General features: G+C 44.1%; 1 long non-coding RNA gene across 2 annotated transcripts in view; it reads right to left on the minus strand.

Annotated features, from left to right (window-relative positions):
* Positions 1–372: 372 nt before the first annotated feature.
* LOC135811543 (uncharacterized) overlaps positions 373–26,072 on the minus strand; it is a 357,214-nt gene continuing 331,514 nt past the window's right edge. Inside the window, exon 6 of one of the 2 annotated variants that reach the window (XR_010552636.1) lies at positions 373–394. This is a non-coding gene — a long non-coding RNA (uncharacterized LOC135811543). Of the gene's footprint in view, positions 395–2,206; positions 2,229–26,072 lie in introns of those variants that run through there. The other variant, XR_010552635.1, reaches the window with a different exon arrangement.

Raw genomic sequence — 26,072 nt, forward strand, 5'->3', positions numbered from 1 at the left:
AATGACCAGCCTCATCTTGTTGTGCAGCTGGACATAGACAAGTGCACCAAGAAAAAGAGCCACATTTCTCTAAAGAACTTGCCCAGGGCTGCTGAAAGCTGAAAAATAACCAATCTCACACTTTGGGGCTTTTTACCCGTGAATCTTCACTTTGCGACTAAACTATTCACAGCAGTGCCAAATTTTTTGGGTCACTGAATGTGGGTGCCAGCGCCCTACAAGCAAACCAAAAATCAAATCAATGCAACAACTGACATTACAGCTGGGTCATGTTATAGAGAGGTACATTGAAATTCAAAGGTCAGCACAAATGGTCAAAATCCGACATTTTCTCACCTTCCTGCCCGTTCACAGCTCAGAAAATGACAATGAACAGCCTCATCTCGTTGTGCAGCTGGACACAGACAAATGAACCAAGAAAAAGACCCACATTTCTCTAAAGAACTTGCCCAGGGCTGCTGAAAGCTGAAAAATAACCAATCTCACAGTTTGGGGCTTTTTACCCGTGAATCTTCACTTTGCGACTAAACTATTCACAGCAGTGCCACATTTTCTGGGTCACTGAATGTGGGTGCCAGCGACCTACAAGCAAACCAAAAATCAAATCAATGCGACCACTGTTATTACAGCTGGGTCATGTTATAGAGAGGTACATTGAAATTCAAAGGTCAGCACAAATGGTCAAAATCCGACATTTTCTCACCTTACTGCCCGTTCACAGCTCAGAAAATGACAATAACCAGCCTCGTCTCGTTGTTCAGCTTGACATAGACAAGTGCACCAAGAAAAAGAGCCACATTTCTCTAAAGAACTTGCCCAGGGCTGCTGAAAGCTGAAAAATAACCAATCTCACAGTTTGGGGCTTTTTACCCGTGAATCTTCACTTTGCGACTAAACTATTCACAGCAGTGCCACATTTTCTGGGTCACTGAATGTGGATGCCAGCGCCCTACAAGCAAACCAAAAATCAAATCAATGCGACCACTGACAAAACAGCTGGGTCATGTTATAGAGAGGTACATTGAAATTCAAAGGTCAGCACAAATGGTCAAAATCCGACATTTTCTCACCTTCCTGCCCGTTCACAGCTCAGAAAATGACAATGACCAGCCTCATCTTGTTGTGCAGCTGGACATAGACAAGTACACCAAGAAAATGACCCACATTTCTCTAAAGAATTTGCCCAGGGCTGCTGAAAGCTGAAAAATAACCAATCTCACAGTTTGGGGCTTTTTACCCGTGAATCTTCACTTTGCGACTAAACTATTCACAGCAGTGCCAAATTTTTAGGTCACTGAATGTGGGTGCCAGCGCCCTACAAGCAAACCAAAAATCAAATCAATGCGACAACTGACATTACAGCTGGGTCATGTTATAGAGAGGTACATTGAAATTCAAAGGTCAGCACAAATGGTCAAAATCCGACATTTTCTCACCTTCCTGCCCGTTCACAGCTCAGAAAATGACAATGACCAGCCTCATCTCGTTGTGCAGCTGGACATAGACAAGTGAACCAAGAAAAAGAGCCCCATTTCTCTAAAGAACTTGCCCAGGGCTGCTGAAAGCTGAAAAATAACCAATCTCACAGTTTGGGGCTTTTTACCCGTGAATCTTCACTTTGCGACTAAACTATTCACAGCAGTGCCACATTTTCTGGGTCACTGAATGTGGGTGCCAGCGCCCTACAAGCAAACTAAAAATCAAATCAATGCGACCACTGACATTGCAGCTGGGTCATGTTATAGAGAGGTACATTGAAATTCAAAGGTCAGCACAAATGGTCAAAATCCGACATTTTCTCACCTTCCTGCCCGTTCACAGCTCAGAAAATGACAATGACCAGCCTCATCTTGTTGTGCAGCTGGACATAGACAAGTGCACCAAGAAAAAGAGCCACATTTCTCTAAAGAACTTGCCCAGGGCTGCTGAAAGCTGAAAAATAACCAATCTCACACTTTGGGGCTTTTTACCCGTGAATCTTCACTTTGCGACTAAACTATTCACAGCAGTGCCAAATTTTTTGGGTCACTGAATGTGGGTGCCAGCGCCCTACAAGCAAACCAAAAATCAAATCAATGCAACAACTGACATTACAGCTGGGTCATGTTATAGAGAGGTACATTGAAATTCAAAGGTCAGCACAAATGGTCAAAATCCGACATTTTCTCACCTTCCTGCCCGTTCACAGCTCAGAAAATGACAATGACCTGCCTCATCTCGTTGTGCAGCTGGACACAGACAAATGAACCAAGAAAAAGACCCACATTTCTCTAAAGAACTTGCCCAGGGCTGCTGAAAGCTGAAAAATAACCAATCTCACAGTTTGGGGCTTTTTACCCGTGAATCTTCACTTTGCGACTAAACTATTCACAGCAGTGCCACATTTTCTGGGTCACTGAATGTGGATGCCAGCGCCCTACAAGCAAACCAAAAATCAAATCAATGCGACCACTGACATTACAGCTGGGTCATGTTATAGAGAGGTACATTGAAATTCAAAGGTCAGCACAAATGGTCAAAATTCGACATTTTCTCACCTTACTGCCCGTTCACAGCTCAGAAAATGACAATAACCAGCCTCGTCTCGTTGTTCAGCTTGACATAGACAAGTGCACCAAGAAAAAGAGCCACATTTCTCTAAAGAACTTGCCCAGGGCTGCTGAAAGCTGAAAAATAACCAATCTCACAGTTTGGGGCTTTTTACCCGTGAATCTTCACTTTGCGACTAAACTATTCACAGCAGTGCCACATTTTCTGGGTCACTGAATGTGGATGCCAGCGCCCTACAAGCAAACCAAAAATCAAATCAATGCGACCACTGACAAAACAGCTGGGTCATGTTATAGAGAGGTACATTGAAATTCAAAGGTCAGCACAAATGGTCAAAATCCGACATTTTCTCACCTTCCTGCCCGTTCACAGCTCAGAAAATGACAATGACCAGCCTCATCTTGTTGTGCAGCTGGACATAGACAAGTGCACCAAGAAAATGACCCACATTTCTCTAAAGAATTTGCCCAGGGCTGCTGAAAGCTGAAAAATAACCAATCTCACAGTTTGGGGCTTTTTACCCGTGAATCTTCACTTTGCGACTAAACTATTCACAGCAGTGCCAAATTTTTAGGTCACTGAATGTGGGTGCCAGCGCCCTACAAGCAAACCAAAAATCAAATCAATGCGACAACTGACATTACAGCTGGGTCATGTTATAGAGAGGTACATTGAAATTCAAAGGTCAGCACAAATGGTCAAAATCCGACATTTTCTCACCTTCCTGCCCGTTCACAGCTCAGAAAATGACAATGACCAGCCTCATCTCGTTGTGCAGCTGGACATAGACAAGTGAACCAAGAAAAAGAGCCCCATTTCTCTAAAGAACTTGCCCAGGGCTGCTGAAAGCTGAAAAATAACCAATCTCACAGTTTGGGGCTTTTTACCCGTGAATCTTCACTTTGCGACTAAACTATTCACAGCAGTGCCACATTTTCTGGGTCACTGAATGTGGGTGCCAGCGCCCTACAAGCAAACTAAAAATCAAATCAATGCGACAACTGACATTGCAGCTGGGTCATGTTATAGAGAGGTACATTGAAATTCAAAGGTCAGCACAAATGGTCAAAATCCGACATTTTCTCACCTTCCTGCCCGTTCACAGCTCAGAAAATGACCATGACCAGCCTGATCTTGTTGTGCAGCTGGACATAGACAAGTGCACCAAGAAAAAGAGCCACATTTCTCTAAAGAACTTGCCCAGGGCTGCTGAAAGCTGAAAAATAACCAATCTCACACTTTGGGGCTTTTTACCCGTGAATCTTCACTTTGCGACTAAACTATTCACAGCAGTGCCACATTTTTTGGGTCACTGAATGTGGGTGCCAGCGCCCTACAAGCAAACCAAAAATCAAATCAATGCGACCACTGACATTACAGCTGGGTCATGTTATAGAGAGGTACATTGAAATTCAAAGGTCAGCACAAATGGTCAAAATCCGACATTTTTTCACCTTCCTGCCCGTTCACAGCTCAGAAAATGACAATGACCAGCCTCATCTCGTTGTGCAGCTGGACATAGACAAGTGCACCAAGAAAAAGACCCACATTTCTCTAAAGAACTTGCCCAGGGCTGCTGAAAGCTGAAAAATAACCAATCTCACACTTTGGGGCTTTTTACCCGTGAATCTTCACTTTGCGACTAAACTATTCACAGCAGTGCCACATTTTCTGGGTCACTGAATGTGGATGCCAGCGCCCTACAAGCAAACCAAAAATCAAATCAATGCGACCACTGACATTACAGCTGGGTCATGTTATAGAGAGGTATATTGAAATTCAAAGGTCAGCACAAATGGTCAAAATCCGACATTTTCTCACCTTCCTGCCCGTTCACAGCTCAGAAAATGACAATGACCAGCCTCATCTCGTTGTGCAGCTGGACATAGACAAGTGCACCAAGAAAAAGAGCCACATTTCTCTAAAGAACTTGCCCAGGGCTGCTGAAAGCTGAAAAATAACCAATCTCACAGTTTGGGGCTTTTTACCCGTGAATCTTCACTTTACGACTAAACTATTCACAGCAGTGCCACATTTTCTGGGTCACTGAATGTGGGTGCCAGCGCCCTACAAGCAAACCAAAAATCAAATCAATGCGACCACTGACATTACAGCTGGGTCATGTTATAGAGAGGTATATTGAAATTCAAAGGTCAGCACAAATGGTCAAAATCCGACATTTTCTCACCTTCCTGCCCGTTCACAGTTCAGAAAATGACAATGACCAGCCTCATCTCGTTGTGCAGCTGGACATAGACAAGTGAACCAAGAAAAAGAGCCACATTTCTCTAAAGAACTTGCCCAGGGCTGCTGAAAGCTGAAAAATAACCAATCTCACAGTTTGGGGCTTTTTACCCGTGAATCTTCACTTTGCGACTAAACTATTCACAGCAGTGCCACATTTTCTGGGTCACTGAATGTGCATGCCAGCGCCCTACACGCAAACTAAAAATCAAATCAATGCGACCACTGACATTACAGCTGGGTCATGTTATAGAGAGGTACATTTAAATTCAAAGGTCAGCACAAATGGTCAAAATCCGACATTTTCTCACCTTCCTGCCCGTTTACAGCTCAGAAAATGACAATGACCAGCCTGATCTTGTTGTGCAGCTGGACATAGACAAGTGCACCAAGAAAAAGACCCACATTTCTCTAAAGAACTTGCCCAGGGCTGCTGAAAGCTGAAAAATAACCAATCTCACAGTTTGGGGCTTTTTACCCGTGAATCTTCACTTTGCGACTAAACTATTCACAGCAGTGCCACATTTTCTGGGTCACTGAATGTGGGTGCCAGCGCCTCACAAGCAAACCAAAAATCAAATCAATGCGACCACTGACATTACAGCTGGGTCATGTTATAGAGAGGTACATTGAAATTCAAAGGTCAGCACAAATGGTCAAAATCCGACATTTTCTCACCTTCCTGCCCGTTCACAGCTCAGAAAATGACAATGACCAGCCTCATCTCGTTGTGCAGCTGGACACAGACAAATGAACCAAGAAAAAGACCCACATTTCTCTAAAGAACTTGCCCAGGGCTGCTGAAAGCTGAAAAATAACCAATCTCACAATTTGGGGCTTTTTACCCGTGAATCTTCACTTTGCGACTAAACTATTCACAGCAGTGCCACATTTTCTGGGTCACTGAATGTGGGTGCCAGCGCCCTACAAGCAAACCAAAAATCAAATCAATGCGACCACTGACATTACAGCTGGGTCATGTTATAGAGAGGTACATTGAAATTCAAAGGTCAGCACAAATGGTCAAAATCCGACATTTTCTCACCTTACTGCCCGTTCACAGCTCAGAAAATGACAATAACCAGCCTCGTCTCGTTGTTCAGCTTGACATAGACAAGTGCACCAAGAAAAAGAGCCACATTTCTCTAAAGAACTTGCCCAGGGCTGCTGAAAGCTGAAAAATAACCAATCTCACAGTTTGGGGCTTTTTACCCGTGAATCTTCACTTTGCGACTAAACTATTCACAGCAGTGCCACATTTTCTGGGTCACTGAATGTGGATGCCAGCGCCCTACAAGCAAACCAAAAATCAAATCAATGCGACCACTGACAAAACAGCTGGGTCATGTTATAGAGAGGTACATTGAAATTCAAAGGTCAGCACAAATGGTCAAAATCCGACATTTTCTCACCTTCCTGCCCGTTCACAGCTCAGAAAATGACCATGACCAGCCTGATCTTGTCGTGCAGCTGGACATAGACAAGTGCACCAAGAAAAAGAGCCACATTTCTCTAAAGAACTTGCCCAGGGCTGCTGAAAGCTGAAAAATAACCAATCTCACACTTCGGGGCTTTTTACCCGTGAATCTTCACTTTGCGACTAAACTATTCACAGCAGTGCCACATTTTCTGGGTCACTGAATGTGGGTGCCAGCGCCTCACCGGCAAACCAAAAATCAAATCAATGCGACCACTGACATTACAGCTGGGTCATGTTATACAGAGGTATATTGAAATTCAAAGGTCAGCACAAATGGTCAAAATCCGACATTTTCTCACCTTCCTGCCCGTTCACAGCTCAGAAAATGACAATGACCAGCCTCATCTCGTTGTGCAGCTGGACATAGACAAGTGCACCAAGAAAAAGAGCCACATTTCTCTAAAGAACTTGCCCAGGGCTGCTGAAAGCTGAAAAATAACCAATCTCACAGTTTGGGGCTTTTTACCCGTGAATCTTCACTTTGCGACTAAACTATTCACAGCAGTGCCAATTTTTTTGGGTCACTGAATGTGGGTGCCAGCGCCCTACAAGCAAACCAAAAATCAAATCAATGTGACCACTGACATTACAGCTGGGTCATGTTATAGAGAGGTACATTGAAATTCAGAGGTCAGCACAAATGGTCAAAATCCGACATTTTCTCACCTTCCTGCCCGTTCACAGCTCAGAAAATGACAATGACCAGCCTCATCTCGTTGTGCAGCTGGACATAGACAAGTGCACCAAGAAAAAGATCCACATTTCTCTAAAGAACTTGCCCAGGGCTGCTGAAAGCTGAAAAATAACCAATCTCACAGTTTGGGGCTTTTTACCCGTGAATCTTCACTTTGCGACTAAACTATTCACAGCAGTGCCACATTTTCTGGGTCACTGAATGTGGGTGCCAGCGCCCTACAAGCAAACCAAAAATCAAATCAATGCGACCACTGACATTACAGCTGGGTCATGTTATAGAGAGGTACATTGAAATTCAAAGGTCGGCACAAATGGTCAAAATCCGACATGTTCTCACCTTCCTGCCCGTTCACAGCTCAGAAAATGACAATGACCAGCCTCATCTCGTTGTGCAGCTGGACATAGACAAGTGCACCAAGAAAAGGAGCCACATTTCTCTAAAGAACTTGCCCAGGGCTGCTGAAAGCTGAAAAATAACCAATCTCACACTTTGGGGCTTTTTACCCGTGAATCTTCACTTTGCGACTAAACTATTCACAGCAATGCCAAATTTTTTGGGTCACTGAATGTGGGTGCCAGCGCCCTACAAGCAAACCAAAAATCAAATCAATGTGACCACTGACATTACAGCTGGGTCATGTTATAGAGAGGTACATTGAAATTCAGAGGTCAGCACAAATGGTCAAAATCCGACATTTTCTCACCTTCCTGCCTGCTCACAGCTCAGAAAATGACAATGACCAGCCTCATCTCGTTGTGCAGCTGGACATAGACAAGTGCACCAAGAGAAAGAGCCACATTTCTCTAAAGAACTTGCCCAGGGCTGCTGAAAGCTGAAAAATAACCAATCTCACAGTTTGGGGCTTTTTACCCGTGAATCTTCACTTTGCGACTAAACTATTCACAGCAGTGCCACATTTTCTGGGTCACTGAATGTGGGTGCCAGCGCCCTACAAGCAAACCAAAAATCAAATCAATGCGACCACTGACATTACAGCTGGGTCATGTTATAGAGAGGTACATTGAAATTCAAAGGTCAGCACAAATGGTCAAAATCCGACATTTTCTCACCTTCCTGCCCGTTCACAGCTCAGAAAATGACAATGACCAGCCTCATCTCGTTGTGCAGCTGGACATAGACAAGTGCACCAAGAAAAGGAGCCACATTTCTCTAAAGAACTTGCCCAGGGCTGCTGAAAGCTGAAAAATAACCAATCTCACAGTTTGGGGCTTTTTACCCGTGAATCTTCACTTTGCGACTAAACTATTCACAGCAATGCCAAATTTTTTGGGTCACTGAATGTGGGTGCCAGCGCCCTACAAGCAAACCAAAAATCAAATCAATGTGACCACTGACATTACAGCTGGGTCATGTTATAGAGAGGTACATTGAAATTCAGAGGTCAGCACAAATGGTCAAAATCCGACATTTTCTCACCTTCCTGCCCGTTCACAGCTCAGAAAATGACAATGACCAGCCTGATCTTGTTGTGCAGCTGGACATAGACAAGTGCACCAAGAAAAAGACCCACATTTCTCTAAAGAACTTGCCCAGGGCTGCTGAAAGCTGAAAAATAACCAATCTCACACTTTGGGGCTTTTTACCCGTGAATCTTCACTTTGCGACTAAACTATTCACAGCAGTGCCACATTTTCTGGGTCACTGAATGTGGATGCCAGCGCCCTACAAGCAAACCAAAAATCAAATCAATGCGACCACTGACATTACAGCTGGGTCATGTTATAGAGAGGTATATTGAAATTCAAAGGTCAGCACAAATGGTCAAAATCCGACATTTTCTCACCTTCCTGCCCGTTCACAGCTCAGAAAATGACAATGACCAGCCTCATCTCGTTGTGCAGCTGGACATAGACAAGTGCACCAAGAAAAAGAGCCACATTTCTCTAAAGAACTTGCCCAGGGCTGCTGAAAGCTGAAAAATAACCAATCTCACAGTTTGGGGCTTTTTACCCGTGAATCTTCACTTTACGACTAAACTATTCACAGCAGTGCCACATTTTCTGGGTCACTGAATGTGGGTGCCAGCGCCCTACAAGCAAACCAAAAATCAAATCAATGCGACCACTGACATTACAGCTGGGTCATGTTATAGAGAGGTATATTGAAATTCAAAGGTCAGCACAAATGGTCAAAATCCGACATTTTCTCACCTTCCTGCCCGTTCACAGTTCAGAAAATGACAATGACCAGCCTCATCTCGTTGTGCAGCTGGACATAGACAAGTGCACCAAGAAAAAGAGCCACATTTCTCTAAAGAACTTTCCCAGGGCTGCTGAAAGCTGAAAAATAACCTATCTCACAGTTTGGGGCTTTTTACCCGTGAATCTTCACTTTGCGACTAAACTATTCACAGCAGTGCCAAATTTTTTGGGTCACTGAATGTGGGTGCCAGCGCCCTACAAGCAAACCAAAAATCAAATCAATGTGACCACTGACATTACAGCTGGGTCATGTTATAGAGAGGTACATTGAAATTCAGAGGTCAGCACAAATGGTCAAAATCCGACATTTTCTCACCTTCCTGCCCGCTCACAGCTCAGAAAATGACAATGACCAGCCTCATCTCGTTGTGCAGCTGGACATAGACAAGTGCACCAAGAAAAAGAGCCACATTTCTCTAAAGAACTTGCCCAGGGCTGCTGAAAGCTGAAAAATAACCAATCTCACAGTTTGGGGCTTTTTACCCGTGAATCTTCACTTTGCGACTAAACTATTCACAGCAGTGCCACATTTTCTGGGTCACTGAATGTGGGTGCCAGCGCCCTACAAGCAAACCAAAAATCAAATCAATGCGACCACTTACATTACAGCTGGGTCATGTTATAGAGAGGTACATTGAAATTCAAAGGTCAGCACAAATGGTCAAAATCCGACATTTTCTCACCTTCCTGCCCGTTCACAGCTCAGAAAATGACAATGACCAGCCTCATCTCGTTGTGCAGCTGGACATAGACAAGTGCACCAAGAAAAGAAGCCACATTTCTCTAAAGAACTTGCCCAGGGCTGCTGAAAGCTGAAAAATAACCAATCTCACAGTTTGGGGCTTTTTACCCGTGAATCTTCACTTTGCGACTAAACTATTCACAGCAATGCCAAATTTTTTGGGTCACTGAATGTGGGTGCCAGCGCCCTACAAGCAAACCAAAAATCAAATCAATGTGACCACTGACATTACAGCTGGGTCATGTTATAGAGAGGTACATTGAAATTCAGAGGTCAGCACAAATGGTCAAAATCCGACATTTTCTCACCTTCCTGCCCGTTCACAGCTCAGAAAATGACAATGACCAGCCTCATCTCGTTGTGCAGCTGGACATAGACAAGTGAACCAAGAAAAAGAGCCACATTTCTCTAAAGAACTTGCCCAGGGCTGCTGAAAGCTGAAAAATAACCAATCTCACAGTTTGGGGCTTTTTACCCGTGAATCTTCACTTTGCGACTAAACTATTCACAGCAGTGCCACATTTTCTGGGTCACTGAATGCGCATGCCAGCGCCCTACACGCAAACTAAAAATCAAATGAATGCGACCACTGACATTACAGCTGGGTCATGTTATAGAGAGGTACATTTAAATTCAAAGGTCAGCACAAATGGTCAAAATCCGACATTTTCTCACCTTCCTGCCCGTTTACAGCTCAGAAAATGACAATGACCAGCCTGATCTTGTTGTGCAGCTGGACATAGACAAGTGCACCAAGAAAAAGACCCACATTTCTCTAAAGAACTTGCCCAGGGCTGCTGAAAGCTGAAAAATAACCAATCTCACAGTTTGGGGCTTTTTACCCGTGAATCTTCACTTTGCGACTAAACTATTCACAGCAGTGCCACATTTTCTGGGTCACTGAATGTGGGTGCCAGCGCCTCACAAGCAAACCAAAAATCAAATCAATGCGACCACTGACATTACAGCTGGGTCATGTTATAGAGAGGTATATTGAAATTCAAAGGTCAGCACAAATGGTCAAAATCCGACATTTTCTCACCTTCCTGCCCGTTCACAGCTCAGAAAATGACAATGACCAGCCTCATCTCGTTGTGCAGCTGGACATAGACAAGTGCACCAAGAAAAAGAGCCACATTTCTCTAAAGAACTTGCCCAGGGCTGCTGAAAGCTGAAAAATAACCAATCTCACAGTTTGGGGCTTTTTACCCGTGAATCTTCACTTTACGACTAAACTATTCACAGCAGTGCCACATTTTCTGGGTCACTGAATGTGGGTGCCAGCGCCCTACAAGCAAACCAAAAATCAAATCAATGCGACCACTGACATTACAGCTGGGTCATGTTATAGAGAGGTATATTGAAATTCAAAGGTCAGCACAAATGGTCAAAATCCGACATTTTCTCACCTTCCTGCCCGTTCACAGTTCAGAAAATGACAATGACCAGCCTCATCTCGTTGTGCAGCTGGACATAGACAAGTGCACCAAGAAAAAGAGCCACATTTCTCTAAAGAACTTTCCCAGGGCTGCTGAAAGCTGAAAAATAACCAATCTCACAGTTTGGGGCTTTTTACCCGTGAATCTTCACTTTGCGACTAAACTATTCACAGCAGTGCCAAATTTTTTGGGTCACTGAATGTGGGTGCCAGCGCCCTACAAGCAAACCAAAAATCAAATCAATGTGACCACTGACATTACAGCTGGGTCATGTTATGGAGAGGTACATTGAAATTCAGAGGTCAGCACAAATGGTCAAAATCCGACATTTTCTCACCTTCCTGCCCGTTCACAGCTCAGAAAATGACAATGACCAGCCTCATCTCGTTGTGCAGCTGGACATAGATAAGTGAACCAAGAAAAAGAGCCACATTTCTCAAAAGAACTTGCCCAGGGCTGCTGAAAGCTGAAAATAACCAATCTCACAGTTTGGGGCTTTTTACCCGTGAATCTTCACTTTGCGACTAAACTATTCACAGCAGTGCCACATTTTCTGGGTCACTGAATGTGGATGCCAGCGCCCTACAAGCAAACCAACAATCAAATCAATGCGACCGCTGACATTACAGCTGGGTCATGTTATAGAGAGGTACATTGAAATTCAAAGGTCAGCACAAATGGTCAAAATCCGACATTTTCTCACCTTCCTGCCCGTTCACAGCTCAGAAAATGACAATGACCAGCCTGATCTTGTTGTGCAGCTGGACATAGACAAGTGCACCAAGAAAAAGACCCACATTTCTCTAAAGAACTTGCCCAGGGCTGCTGAAAGCTGAAAAATAACCAATCTCACACTTTGGGGCTTTTTACCCGTGAATCTTCACTTTGCGACTAAACTATTCACAGCAGTGCCATATTTTCTGGGTCACTTAATGTGGGTGCCAGCGCCTCACAAGCAAACCAAAAATCAAATCAATGCGACCACTGACATTACAGCTGGGTCATGTTATAGAGAGGTATATTGAAATTCAAAGGTCAGCACAAATGGTCAAAATCCGACATTTTCTCACCTTCCTGCCCGTTCACAGCTCAGAAAATGACAATGACCAGCCTCATCTTGTTGTGCAGCTGGACATAGACAAGTGCACCAAGAAAAAGAGCCACATTTCTCTAAAGAACTTGCCCAGGGCTGCTGAAAGCTGAAAAATAACCAATCTCACAGTTTGGGGCTTTTTACCCGTGAATCTTCACTTTGCGACTAAACTATTCACAGCAGTGCCACATTTTCTGGGTCACTGAATGTGGGTGCCAGCGCCTCACAAGCAAACCAAAAATCAAATCAATGCGACCACTGACATTACAGCTGGGTCATGTTATAGAGAGGTATATTGAAATTCAAAGGTCAGCACAAATGGTCAAAATCCGACATTTTCTCACCTTCCTGCCCGTTCACAGCTCAGAAAATGACAATGACCAGCCTCATCTCGTTGTGCAGCTGGACATAGACAAGTGCACCAAGAAAAAGAGCCACATTTCTCTAAAGAACTTGCCCAGGGCTGCTGAAAGCTGAAAAATAACCAATCTCACAGTTTGGGGCTTTTTACCCGTGAATCTTCACTTTACGACTAAACTATTCACAGCAGTGCCACATTTTCTGGGTCACTGAATGTGGGTGCCAGCGCCCTACAAGCAAACCAAAAATCAAATCAATGCGACCACTGACATTACAGCTGGGTCATGTTATAGAGAGGTATATTGAAATTCAAAGGTCAGCACAAATGGTCAAAATCCGACATTTTCTCACCTTCCTGCCCGTTCACAGTTCAGAAAATGACAATGACCAGCCTCATCTCGTTGTGCAGCTGGACATAGACAAGTGCACCAAGAAAAAGAGCCACATTTCTCTAAAGAACTTTCCCAGGGCTGCTGAAAGCTGAAAAATAACCAATCTCACAGTTTGGGGCTTTTTACCCGTGAATCTTCACTTTGCGACTAAACTATTCACAGCAGTGCCAAATTTTTTGGGTCACTGAATGTGGGTGCCAGCGCCCTACAAGCAAACCAAAAATCAAATCAATGTGACCACTGACATTACAGCTGGGTCATGTTATGGAGAGGTACATTGAAATTCAGAGGTCAGCACAAATGGTCAAAATCCGACATTTTCTCACCTTCCTGCCCGTTCACAGCTCAGAAAATGACAATGACCAGCCTCATCTCGTTGTGCAGCTGGACATAGATAAGTGAACCAAGAAAAAGAGCCACATTTCTCAAAAGAACTTGCCCAGGGCTGCTGAAAGCTGAAAATAACCAATCTCACAGTTTGGGGCTTTTTACCCGTGAATCTTCACTTTGCGACTAAACTATTCACAGCAGTGCCACATTTTCTGGGTCACTGAATGTGGATGCCAGCGCCCTACAAGCAAACCAACAATCAAATCAATGCGACCGCTGACATTACAGCTGGGTCATGTTATAGAGAGGTACATTGAAATTCAAAGGTCAGCACAAATGGTCAAAATCCGACATTTTCTCACCTTCCTGCCCGTTCACAGCTCAGAAAATGACAATGACCAGCCTGATCTTGTTGTGCAGCTGGACATAGACAAGTGCACCAAGAAAAAGACCCACATTTCTCTAAAGAACTTGCCCAGGGCTGCTGAAAGCTGAAAAATAACCAATCTCACACTTTGGGGCTTTTTACCCGTGAATCTTCACTTTGCGACTAAACTATTCACAGCAGTGCCATATTTTCTGGGTCACTTAATGTGGGTGCCAGCGCCTCACAAGCAAACCAAAAATCAAATCAATGCGACCACTGACATTACAGCTGGGTCATGTTATAGAGAGGTATATTGAAATTCAAAGGTCAGCACAAATGGTCAAAATCCGACATTTTCTCACCTTCCTGCCCGTTCACAGCTCAGAAAATGACAATGACCAGCCTCATCTTGTTGTGCAGCTGGACATAGACAAGTGCACCAAGAAAAAGAGCCACATTTCTCTAAAGAACTTGCCCAGGGCTGCTGAAAGCTGAAAAATAACCAATCTCACAGTTTGGGGCTTTTTACCCGTGAATCTTCACTTTGCGACTAAACTATTCACAGCAGTGCCAAATTTTTTGGGTCACTGAATGTGGGTGCCAGCGCCCTACAAGCAAACAAAAAATCAAATCAATGCGACAACTGACATTACAGCTGGGTCATGTTATATAGAGGTACATTGAAATTCAAAGGTCAGCACAAATGGTCAAAATCCGACATTTTCTCACCTTCCTGCCCGTTCACAGCTCAGAAAATGACAATGACCAGCCTCATCTCGTTGTGCAGCTGGACATAGACAAGTGCACCAAGAAAAAGAGCCACATTTCTCTAAAGAACTTGCCCAGGGCTGCTGAAAGCTGAAAAATACCCAATCTCACAGTTTGGGGCTTTTTACCCGTGAATCTTCACTTTGCGACTAAACTATTCACAGCAGTGCCACATTTTTTGGGTCACTGAATGTGAGTGCCAGCGCCCTACAAGCAAACCAATAATCAAATCAATACGACCACTGACATTACAGCTGGGTCATGTTATAGAGAGGTACATTGAAATTCAAAGGTCAGCACAAATGGTCAAAATCCGACATTTTCTCACCTTCCTGCCCGTTCACAGCTCAGAAAATGACAATGACCAGCCTTATCTCGTTGTGCAGCTGGACATAGACAAGTGCACCAAGAAATAGAGCCAAATTTCTCTAAAGAACTTGCCCAGGGCTGCTGAAAGCTGAAAAATAACCAATCTCACACTTTGGGGCTTTTTACCCGTGAATCTTCACTTTGCGACTAAACTATTCACAGCAGGGCCACATTTTTTGGGTCACTGAATGTGGGTGCCAGCGCCCTACAAGCAAACTAACAATCAAATGAATGCGACCACTGACATTACAGCTGGGTCATGTTATAGAGAGGTACATTGAAATTCAAAGGTCAGCACAAATGGTCAAAATCCGACATTTTCTCACCTTCCTGCCCGTTCACAGCTCAGAAAATGACAATGACCAGCCTGATCTTGTTGTGCAGCTGGACATAGACAAGTGCACCAAGAAAAAGAGCCACATTTCTCTAAAGAACTTGCCCAGGGCTGCTGAAAGCTGAAAAATAACCAATCTCACAGTTTGGGGCTTTTTACCCGTGAATCTTCACTTTGCGACTAAACTATTCACAGCAGTGCCACATTTTCTGGGTCACCGAATGTGGATGCCAGCGCCCTACAAGCAAACCAAAAATCAAATCAATGCGACCACTGACATTACAGCTGGGTCATGTTATAGAGAGGTACATTGAAATTCAAAGGTCAGCACAAATGGTCAAAATCCGACATTTTCTCACCTTCCTGCCCGTTCACAGCTCAGAAAATGACAATGACCAGCCTCATCTTGTTGTGCAGCTGGACCTAGACAAGTGCACCAAGAAAAAGAGCCACATTTCTCTAAAGAACTTGCCCAGGGCTGCTGAAAGCTGAAAAATAACCAATCTCACAGTTTGGAGCTTTTTACCCGTGAATCTTCACTTTGCGACTAAACTATTCACAGCAGTGCCAAATTTTTTGGGTCACTGAATGTGGGTGCCAGCGCCCTACAAGCAAACCAAAAATCAAATCAATGTGACCACTGACATTACAGCTGGGTCATGTTATAGAGAGGTACATTGAAATTCAGAGGTCAGCACAAATGGTCAAAATCCGACATTTTCTCACCTTCCTGCCCGTTCACAGCTCAGAAAATGACAATGACCAGCCTCATCTCGTTGTGCAGCTGGACATAGACAAGTGAACCAAGAAAAAGAGCCACATTTCTCTAAAGAACTTGCCCAGGGCTGCTGAAAGCTGAAAAATAACCAATCTCACAGTTTGGGGCTTTTTACCCGTGAATCTTCACTTTGCGACTAAACTATTCACAGCAGTGCCACATTTTCTGGGTCACTGAATGTGGGTGCCAGCGCCCTACAAGCAAACTAAAAATCAAATCAATGCGACCACTGACATTGCAGCTGGGTCATGTTACAGAGAGGTACATTGAAATTCAAAGGTCAGCACAAATGGTCAAAATCCGACATTTTCTCACCTTCCTGCCCGTTCACAGCTCAGAAAATGAACATGACCAGCCTCATCTCGTTGTGCAGCTGGACATAGACAAGTGCACCAAGAAAAAGAGCCACATTTCTCTAAACAACCTGCCCAGGGCTGCTGAAAGCTGAAAAATAACCAATTTCACACTTTGGGGCTTTTTACCCGTGAATCTTCACTTTGCGACTAAACTATTCACAGCAGTGCCACATTTTCTGGGTCACTGAATGTAGGTGCCAGCGCCTCACAAGCAAACCAAAAATCAAATCAATGCGACCACTGACATTACAGCTGGGTCATGTTATACAGAGGTATATTGAAATTCAAAGGTCAGCACAAATGGTCAAAATCCGACATTTTCTCACCTTCCTGCCCGTTCACAGCTCAGAAAATGACAATGACCAGCCTCATCTCGTTGTGCAGCTGGACATAGACAAGTGCACCAAGAAAAAGAGCCACATTTCTCTAAAGAACTTGCCCAGGGCTGCTGAAAGCTGAAAAATAACCAATCTCACAGTTTGGGGCTTTTTACCCGTGAATCTTCACTTTGCGACTAAACTATTCACAGCAGTGCCACATTTTCTGGGTCACTGAATGTGGGTGCCAGCGCCCTACAAGCAAACCAAAAATCAAATCAATGCGACCACTGACATTACAGCTGGGTCATGTTATACAGAGGTATATTGAAATTCAAAGGTCAGCACAAATGGTCAAAATCCGACATTTTCTCACCTTCCTGCCCGTTCACAGCTCAGAAAATGACAATGACCAGCCTCATCTCGTTGTGCAGCTGGACATAGACAAGTGCACCAAGAAAAAGAGCCACATTTCTCTAAAGAACTTGCCCAGGGCTGCTGAAAGCTGAAAAATAACCAATCTCACAGTTTGGGGCTTTTTACCCGTGAATCTTCACTTTGCGACTAAACTATTCACAGCAGTGCCAAATTTTTTGGGTCACTGAATGTGGGTGCCAGCGCCCTACAAGCAAACCAAAAATCAAATCAATGTGACCACTGACATTACAGCTGGGTCATGTTATAGAGAGGTACATTGAAATTCAGAGGTCAGCACAAATGGTCAAAATCCGACATTTTCTCACCTTCCTGCCCGTTCACAGCTCAGAAAATGACAATGACCAGCCTCATCTCGTTGTGCAGCTGGACATAGACAAGTGAACCAAGAAAAAGAGCCACATTTCTCTAAAGAACTTGCCCAGGGCTGCTGAAAGCTGAAAAATAACCAATCTCACAGTTTGGGGCTTTTTACCCGTGAATCTTCACTTTGCGACTAAACTATTCACAGCAGTGCCACATTTTCTGGGTCACTGAATGTGGGTGCCAGCGCCCTACAAGCAAACTAAAAATCAAATCAATGCGACCACTGACATTGCAGCTGGGTCATGTTATAGAGAGGTACATTGAAATTCAAAGGTCAGCACAAATGGTCAAAATCCGACATTTTCTCACCTTCCTGCCCGTTCACAGCTCAGAAAATGACCATGACCAGCCTGATCTTGTTGTGCAGCTGGACATAGACAAGTCCACCAAGAAAAGGAGCCACATTTCTTTAAAGAACTTGCCCAGGGCTGCTGAAAGCTGAAAAATAACCAATCTCACAGTTTGGGGCTTTTTACCCGTGAATCTTCACTTTGCGACTAAACTATTCACAGCAATGCCAAATTTTTAGGGTCACTGAATGTGGGTGCCAGCGCCCTACAAGCAAACCAAAAATCGAATCAATGTGACCACTGACATTACAGCTGGGTCATGTTATAGAGAGGTACATTGAAATTCAAAGGTCAGCACAAATGGTCAAAATCCGACATTTTCTCACCTTCCTGCCCGTTCACAGCTCAGAAAATGACAATGACCAGCCTCATCTCGTTGTGCAGCTGGACAGAGACAAGTGAACCAAGAAAAAGACCCACATTTCTCTAAAGAACTTGCCCAGGGCTGCTGAAAGCTGAAAAATAACCAATCTCACAGTTTGGGGCTTTTTACCCGTGAATCTTCACTTTGTGACTAAACTATTCACAGCAGTGCCACATTTTCTGGGTCACTGAATGTGGGTGCCAGCGCCCTACAAGCAAACCAAAAATCAAATCAATGCGACCACTGACATTACAGCTGGGTCATGTTATAGAGAGGTACATTGAAATTCAAAGGTCAGCACAAATGGTCAAAATCCGACATTTTCTCACCTTCCTGCCCGTTCACAGCTCAGAAAATGACAATGACCAGCCTCATCTCGTTGTGCAGCTGGACATAGACAAGTGCACCAAGAAAAAGAGCCACATTTCTCTAAAGAACTTGCCCAGGGCTGCTGAAAGCTGAAAAATAACCAATCTCACACTTTGGAGCTTTTTACCCGTGAATCTTCACTTTGCGACTAAACTATTCACAGCAGTGCCACATTTTCTGGGTCACTGAATGTGGGTGCCAGCGCCCTACAAGCAAACCAAAAATCAAATCAATGCGACCACTGACATTACAGCTGGGTCATGTTATAGAGAGGTACATTGAAATTCAAAGGTCAGCACAAATGGTCAAAATCCGACATTTTCTCACCTTCCTGCCCGTTCACAGCTCAGAAAATGACAATGACCAGCCTCATCTTGTTGTGCAGCTGGACATAGACAAGTGCACGAAGAAAAAGAGCCACATTTCTCTAAAGAACTTGCCCAGGGCTGCTGAAAGCTGAAAAATAACCAATCTCACAGTTTGGGGCTTTTTACCCGTGAATCTTCACTTTGCGACTAAACTATTCACAGCAGTGCCACATTTTCTGGGTCACTGAATGTGGGTGCCAGCGCCCTACAAGCAAACCAAAAATCAAATCAATGCGACCACTGACATTACAGCTGGGTCATGTTATAGAGAGGTACATTGAAATTCAAAGGTCAGCACAAATGGTCAAAATCCGACATTTTCTCACCTTCCTGCCCGTTCACAGCTCAGAAAATGACAATGACCAGCCTCATCTCGTTGTGCAGCTGGACAGAGACAAGTGAACCAAGAAAAAGAGCCACATTTCTCTAAAGAACTTGCCCAGGGCTGCTGAAAGCTGAAAAATAACCAATCTCACAGTTTGGGGCTTTTTACCCGTGAATCTTCACTTTGCGACTAAACTATTCACAGCAGTGCCACATTTTCTGGGTCACTGAATGTGGGTGCCAGCGCCCTACAAGCAAACTAAAAATCAAATCAATGCGACCACTGACATTACAGCTGGGTCATGTTATAGAGAGGTACATTGAAATTCAGAGGTCAGCACAAATGGTCAAAATCCGACATTTTCTCACCTTCCTGCCCGTTCACAGCTCAGAAAATGACAATGACCAGCCTCATCTCGTTGTGCAGCTGGACATAGACAAGTGAACCAAGAAAAAGAGCCACATTTCTCTAAAGAACTTGCCCAGGGCTGCTGAAAGCTGAAAAATAACCAATCTCACAGTTTGGGGCTTTTTACCCGTGAATCTTCACTTTGCGACTAAACTATTCACAGCAGTGCCACATTTTCTGGGTCACTGAATGTGCATGCCAGCGCCCTACACGCAAACTAAAAATCAAATCAATGCGACCACTGACATTACAGCTGGGTCATGTTATAGAGAGGTACATTTAAATTCAAAGGTCAGCACAAATGGTCAAAATCCGACATTTTCTCACCTTCCTGCCCGTTTACAGCTCAGAAAATGACAATGACCAGCCTGATCTTGTTGTGCAGCTGGACATAGACAAGTGCACCAAGAAAAAGACCCACATTTCTCTAAAGAACTTGCCCAGGGCTGCTGAAAGCTGAAAAATAACCAATCTCACAGTTTGGGGCTTTTTACCCGTGAATCTTCACTTTGCGACTAAACTATTCACAGCAGTGCCACATTTTCTGGGTCACTGAATGTGGGTGCCAGCGCCTCACAAGCAAACCAAAAATCAAATCAATGCGACCACTGACATTACAGCTGGGTCATGTTATAGAGAGGTATATTGAAATTCAAAGGTCAGCACAAATGGTCAAAATCCGACATTTTCTCACCTTCCTGCCCGTTCACAGCTCAGAAAATGACAATGACCAGCCTCATCTCGTTGTGCAGCTGGACATAGACAAGTGCACGAAGAAAAAGAGCCACATTTCTCTAAAGAACTTGCCCAGGGCTGCTGAAAGCTGAAAAATAACCAATCTCACAGTTTGGGGCTTTTTACCCGTGAATCTTCACTTTGCGACTAAACTATTCACAGCAGTGCCACATTTTCTGGGTCACTGAATGTGGGTGCCAGCGCCCTACAAGCAAACCAAAAATCAAATCAATGCGACCACTGACATTACAGCTGGGTCATGTTATAGAGAGGTATATTGAAATTCAAAGGTCAGCACAAATGGTCAAAATCCGACATTTTCTCACCTTCCTGCCCGTTCACAGTTCAGAAAATGACAATGACCAGCCTCATCTCGTTGTGCAGCTGGACATAGACAAGTGCACCAAGAAAAAGAGCCACATTTCTCTAAAGAACTTTCCCAGGGCTGCTGAAAGCTGAAAAATAACCAATCTCACAGTTTGGGGCTTTTTACCCGTGAATCTTCACTTTGCGACTAAACTATTCACAGCAGTGCCAAATTTTTTGGGTCACTGAATGTGGGTGCCAGCGCCCTACAAGCAAACCAAAAATCAAATCAATGTGACCACTGACATTACAGCTGGGTCATGTTATGGAGAGGTACATTGAAATTCAGAGGTCAGCACAAATGGTCAAAATCCGACATTTTCTCACCTTCCTGCCCGTTCACAGCTCAGAAAATGACAATGACCAGCCTCATCTCGTTGTGCAGCTGGACATAGACAAGTGAACCAAGAAAAAGAGCCACATTTCTCAAAAGAACTTGCCCAGGGCTGCTGAAAGCTGAAAATAACCAATCTCACAGTTTGGGGCTTTTTACCCGTGAATCTTCACTTTGCGACTAAACTATTCACAGCAGTGCCACATTTTCTGGGTCACTGAATGTGGATGCCAGCGCCCTACAAGCAAACCAACAATCAAATCAATGCGACCGCTGACATTACAGCTGGGTCATGTTATAGAGAGGTACATTGAAATTCAAAGGTCAGCACAAATGGTCAAAATCCGACATTTTCTCACCTTCCTGCCCGTTCACAGCTCAGAAAATGACAATGACCAGCCTGATCTTGTTGTGCAGCTGGACATAGACAAGTGCACCAAGAAAAAGACCCACATTTCTCTAAAGAACTTGCCCAGGGCTGCTAAAAGCTGAAAAATAACCAATCTCACACTTTGGGGCTTTTTACCCGTGAATCTTCACTTTGCGACTAAACTATTCACAGCAGTGCCACATTTTCTGGGTCACTTAATGTGGGTGCCAGCGCCTCACAAGCAAACCAAAAATCAAATCAATGCGACCACTGACATTACAGCTGGGTCATGTTATAGAGAGGTATATTGAAATTCAAAGGTCAGCACAAATGGTCAAAATCCGACATTTTCTCACCTTCCTGCCCGTTCACAGCTCAGAAAATGACAATGACCAGCCTCATCTTGTTATGCAGCTGGACATAGACAAGTGCACCAAGAAAAAGAGCCACATTTCTCTAAAGAACTTGCCCAGGGCTGCTGAAAGCTGAAAAATAACCAATCTCACACTTTGGGGCTTTTTACCCGTGAATCTTCACTTTGCGACTAAACTATTCACAGCAGTGCCAAATTTTTTGGGTCACTGAATGTGGGTGCCAGCGCCCTACAAGCAAACAAAAAATCAAATCAATGCGACAACTGACATTACAGCTGGGTCATGTTATAGAGGTACATTGAAATTCAAAGGTCAGCACAAATGGTCAAAATCCGACATTTTCTCACCTTCCTGCCCGTTCACAGCTCAGAAAATGACAATGACCAGCCTTATCTCGTTGTGCAGCTGGACATAGACAAGTGCACCAAGAAATAGAGCCAAATTTCTCTAAAGAACTTGCCCAGGGCTGCTGAAAGCTGAAAAATAACCAATCTCACACTTTGGGGCTTTTTACCCGTGAATCTTCACTTTGCGACTAAACTATTCACAGCAGGGCCACATTTTTTGGGTCACTGAATGTGGGTGCCAGCGCCCTACAAGCAAACTAACAATCAAATGAATGCGACCACTGACATTACAGCTGGGTCATGTTATAGAGAGGTACATTGAAATTCAAAGGTCAGCACAAATGGTCAAAATCCGACATTTTCTCACCTTCCTGCCCGTTCACAGCTCAGAAAATGACAATGACCAGCCTGATCTTGTTGTGCAGCTGGACATAGACAAGTGCACCAAGAAAAAGAGCCACATTTCTCTAAAGAACTTGCCCAGGGCTGCTGAAAGCTGAAAAATAACCAATCTCACAGTTTGGGGCTTTTTACCCGTGAATCTTCACTTTGCGACTAAACTATTCACAGCAGTGCCACATTTTCTGGGTCTACGAATGTGGATGCCAGCGCCCTACAAGCAAACCAAAAATCAAATCAATGCGACCACTGACATTACAGCTGGGTCATGTTATAGAGAGGTACATTGAAATTCAAAGGTCAGCACAAATGGTCAAAATCCGACATTTTCTCACCTTCCTGCCCGTTCACAGCTCAGAAAATGACAATGACCAGCCTCATCTTGTTGTGCAGCTGGACCTAGACAAGTGCACCAAGAAAAAGAGCCACATTTCTCTAAAGAACTTGCCCAGGGCTGCTGAAAGCTGAAAAATAACCAATCTCACAGTTTGGAGCTTTTTACCCGTGAATCTTCACTTTGCGACTAAACTATTCACAGCAGTGCCAAATTTTTTGGGTCACTGAATGTGGGTGCCAGCGCCCTACAAGCAAACTAAAAATCAAATCAATGTGACCACTGACATTACAGCTGGGTCATGTTATAGAGAGGTACATTGAAATTCAGAGGTCAGCACAAATGGTCAAAATCCGACATTTTCTCACCTTCCTGCCCGTTCACAGCTCAGAAAATGACAATGACCAGCCTCATCTCGTTGTGCAGCTGGACATAGACAAGTGAACCAAGAAAAAGAGCCACATTTCTCTAAAGAACTTGCCCAGGGCTGCTGAAAGCTGAAAAATAACCAATCTCACAGTTTGGGGCTTTTTACCCGTGAATCTTCACTTTGCGACTAAACTATTCACAGCAGTGCCACATTTTCTGGGTCACTGAATGTGGGTGCCAGCGCCCTACAAGCAAACTAAAAATCAAATCAATGCGACCACTGATATTGCAGCTGGGTCATGTTATAGAGAGGTACATTGAAATTCAAAGGTCAGCACAAATGGTCAAAATCCGACATTTTCTCACCTTCCTGCCCGTTCACAGCTCAGAAAATGAACATGACCAGCCTGATCTTGTTGTGCAGCTGGACATAGACAAGTGCACCAAGAAAAAGAGCCACATTTCTCTAAACAACCTGCCCAGGGCTGCTGAAAGCTGAAAAATAACCAATTTCACACTTTGGGGCTTTTTACCCGTGAATCTTCACTTTGCGACTAAACTATTCACAGCAGTGCCACATTTTCTGGGTCACTGAATGTAGGTGCCAGCGCCTCACAAGCAAACCAAAAATCAAATCAATGCGACCACTGACATTACAGCTGGGTCATGTTATACAGAGGTATATTGAAATTCAAAGGTCAGCACAAATGGTCAAAATCCGACATTTTCTCACCTTCCTGCCCGTTCACAGCTCAGAAAATGACAATGACCAGCTTCATCTCGTTGTGCAGCTGGACATAGACAAGTGCACCAAGAAAAAGAGCCACATTTCTCTAAAGAACTTGCCCAGGGCTGCTGAAAGCTGAAAAATAACCAATCTCACAGTTTGGGGCTTTTTACCCGTGAATCTTCACTTTGCGACTAAACTATTCACAGCAGTGCCACATTTTCTGGGTCACTGAATGTGGGTGCCAGCGCCCTACAAGCAAACTAAAAATCAAATCAATGCGACCACTGACATTGCAGCTGGGTCATGTTATAGAGAGGTACATTGAAATTCAAAGGTCAGCACAAATGGTCAAAATCCGACATTTTCTCACCTTCCTGCCCGTTCACAGCTCAGAAAATGACCATGACCAGCCTCATCTTGTTGTGCAGCTGGACATAGACAAGTCCACCAAGAAAAGGAGCCACATTTCTTTAAAGAACTTGCCCAGGGCTGCTGAAAGCTGAAAAATAACCAATCTCACAGTTTGCGGCTTTTTACCCGTGAATCTTCACTTTGCGACTAAACTATTCACAGCAATGCCAAATTTTTAGGGTCACTGAATGTGGGTGCCAGCGCCCTACAAGCAAACCAAAAATCGAATCAATGTGACCACTGACATTACAGCTGGGTCATGTTATAGAGAGGTACATTGAAATTCAAAGGTCAGCACAAATGGTCAAAATCCGACATTTTCTCACCTTCCTGCCCGTTCACAGCTCAGAAAATGACAATGACCAGCCTCATCTCGTTGTGCAGCTGGACAGAGACAAGTGAACCAAGAAAAAGACCCACATTTCTCTAAAGAACTTGCCCAGGGCTGCTGAAAGCTGAAAAATAACCAATCTCACAGTTTGGGGCTTTTTACCCGTGAATCTTCACTTTGCGACTAAACTATTCACAGCAGTGCCACATTTTCTGGGTCACTGAATGTGGGTGCCAGCGCCCTACAAGCAAACCAAAAATCAAATCAATGCGACCACTGACATTACAGCTGGGTCATGTTATAGAGAGGTACATTGAAATTCAAAGGTCAGCACAAATGGTCAAAATCCGACATTTTCTCACCTTCCTGCCCGTTCACAGCTCAGAAAATGACAATGACCAGCCTCATCTCGTTGTGCAGCTGGACATAGACAAGTGCACCAAGAAAAAGAGCCACATTTCTCTAAAGAACTTGCCCAGGGCTGCTGAAAGCTGAAAAATAACCAATCTCACACTTTGGAGCTTTTTACCCGTGAATCTTCACTTTGCGACTAAACTATTCACAGCAGTGCCACATTTTCTGGGTCACTGAATGTGGGTGCCAGCGCCCTACAAGCAAACCAAAAATCAAATCTATGCGACCACTGACATTACAGCTGGGTCATGTTATAGAGAGGTACATTGAAATTCAAAGGTCAGCACAAATGGTCAAAATCCGACATTTTCTCACCTTCCTGCCCGTTCACAGCTCAGAAAATGACAATGACCAGCCTCATCTTGTTATGCAGCTGGACATAGACAAGTGCACGAAGAAAAAGAGCCACATTTCTCTAAAGAACTTGCCCAGGGCTGCTGAAAGCTGAAAAATAACCAATCTCACAGTTTGGGGCTTTTTACCCGTGAATCTTCACTTTGCGACTACACTATTCACAGCAGTGCCACATTTTCTGGGTCACTGAATGTGGGTGCCAGCGCCCTACAAGCAAACCAAAAATCAAATCAATGTGACCACTGACATTACAGCTGGGTCATGTTATAGAGAGGTACATTGAAATTCAAAGGTCAGCACAAATGGTCAAAATCCGACATTTTCTCACCTTCCTGCCCGTTCACAGCTCAGAAAATGACAATGACCAGCCTCATCTCGTTG

The sequence above is a fragment of the Sycon ciliatum genome, chromosome 3, assembly GCF_964019385.1.
Source record: "Sycon ciliatum chromosome 3, ocSycCili1.1, whole genome shotgun sequence".
In the NCBI taxonomy this organism is placed as follows: Eukaryota; Metazoa; Porifera; class Calcarea; order Leucosolenida; family Sycettidae; genus Sycon; species Sycon ciliatum.